The sequence below is a fragment of the Mastomys coucha genome, unplaced genomic scaffold, assembly GCF_008632895.1.
Source record: "Mastomys coucha isolate ucsf_1 unplaced genomic scaffold, UCSF_Mcou_1 pScaffold15, whole genome shotgun sequence".
Classification (NCBI taxonomy): Eukaryota; Metazoa; Chordata; class Mammalia; order Rodentia; family Muridae; genus Mastomys; species Mastomys coucha.
The window spans coordinates 40,947,548-40,948,885 of record NW_022196897.1 but is presented as its reverse complement, the minus strand read 5'-3'; the positions used below and the strand labels follow the sequence as shown (position 1 = coordinate 40,948,885).

The following is a 1,338-nucleotide window of genomic DNA, read 5'->3' as shown; positions in this document are numbered from 1 at the left end:
GTCAGAGGGGTTAAAGAGTATTTCTGGAACAGCAAATCTCTCGTTGGCAAGGCGAAGAATCTGTTCCCAGATTTATACTTCCCACTCAGCACCATCTCTTCTCTGGGCTTACAAAAGCCCTTTTTAATTGTAATGAAGTCAGGGAGAACATAGTCAATCATGACTGTATTGTCTTCTCCTTTTAACTTGGCAATGTCCATGTCTCTGTAAAAGTCCTGAGACACATAGCATACATCTTCCTTCACTTGATTAATCACATGAGTTTCATCCATCACATGCAGCTGCCTGTAGGATATGATCTCTTTTAGATGGTTTGTTAAGAGCTTTCCGCCCACATTTATCCGAATAATTGCTTCTTTTTTCTTTTTGCTTCTACAGTAAGGAACAATGTGCGTGAAGGAATAGCCACAGTCCACAATGATGCAGCACAGTTCAGAAGGGTTATCACGGAAATACCTGTGTGCGCTGAGAGCGCCGGCGTTTACTCTTAATACTGCTTGGAACTGATATTCTTCAAATAGGATTTCATTCATTGATTCTTGGATTGAAGTGAAGTTAAAATATGGTTCTGTTATAATAATATACAACCTGATACATTTCTTTTCCAAAAAGATAATCCCAAACTTGTCGTTGGACATCCCAATTCACCAAGTATCCCTTTTGAAAAGGAAGGATGTAAAAGAGTCCTGAAGGGTCTTTTATTTCATCAATCTGGTTAGCAGTAAATGTTTTAAGACGTGCTGTTTTGGATCTGAACTGACAATTGGGAATAACCGAGACATTGTCATGGCTGTAACCGATTTTGGTGTTGTAAGCTCCATTATCCAGAACTAAGGTCGTCATTTTGACACCCACCACGCCGCAGCGGAGCCACTTTCTTCTTCATAGCTCTTTATAGATATTATTACCCAATAATCAATCACAAGTACCTCATGATGTAGCATCATTATCCTTATCTTACATATGGAGAAGCTAAGGCTGAAAGGTAGAGTAATTTATTCAAAACCTTACAGCTAGTAAGTGGAATTCTAGTAAACGCAGACCTATCAGTCTATAGCCCAAGTGTTAACTGACACACTTAACTATGAAGAATGACAACAAGAGGGAGAGAAAGGAAAGTGTGTATATGATGATTGTGTTGAAATGCACAGGTTAAGATGGCTGTCTTAGTTGGTGTCTTACAGATATCATGACCAAGGCAACTCTTATAAGGACATTTAATTAGGGCTGCTTTACAGGTTCATAGGTTCAATCCATTATCATAAAGCCAGGAACATAGCAGCATCCAGGCAGGCATGGTGCAGGAGTAGCTGAGAATTCTACATCTTCATCTGAAAG

The 1,338-nt window shown here is 39.4% G+C and overlaps 1 pseudogene; it reads right to left on the bottom strand.

Annotated features, from left to right (window-relative positions):
* Positions 1 to 874, bottom strand: LOC116091644 (annotated as a pseudogene).
* Between the last annotated feature and the right edge of the window lie 464 nt (positions 875 to 1,338).